Here is a 577-nt window from a genome sequence, read left to right on the forward strand (position 1 = left end):
TCCGTATGATATCCTACAGCACAAGAAAGACTCATGGCCTCTGGGAGACACGATAAGGACAAGACTGCAATTACAAGCAGACATAAAGAGCAAGTTCTGCTTCACTGCTGAATACCTGCCGTTCTCAAAACAAGCTACATCTCAACAGTGTCTTACACATCAGTGTAACTAAAATTTGAGTGCAAAAATTTTAAGTGCCTGGATACTCTAAAGAGGACAGCTATATAAAGAGACCTAGAGAACTATTCATGGTTCATGGGATAATTCTGAATACTTTTAATGGATTGTACAGATTTCTACACCTGGTTTTATGAAGTACATTATATTCTATATAGACATGATGCCATCTGGTAGATGAACATGTATCTTCTGCCCTGTGATGAAGCAACAAGTGATCCCATAAGGCTCTCACTTACAACTCTTCAAAAAGGTGTATTTCTTGACTAACTGCAACATGAAAGAGTTCTTGTTGAAAGAAGTAGAATGCACCCCAAGTTTTGCACATAAGGCGCTCAAATCATTTTCACAGACACACTAGGATCATATTGCAATAGAAGGACATTCCAATAACACAAAG

The sequence above is a fragment of the Strix uralensis genome, chromosome 2 (genome assembly GCF_047716275.1).
Source record: "Strix uralensis isolate ZFMK-TIS-50842 chromosome 2, bStrUra1, whole genome shotgun sequence".
In the NCBI taxonomy this organism is placed as follows: Eukaryota; Metazoa; Chordata; class Aves; order Strigiformes; family Strigidae; genus Strix; species Strix uralensis.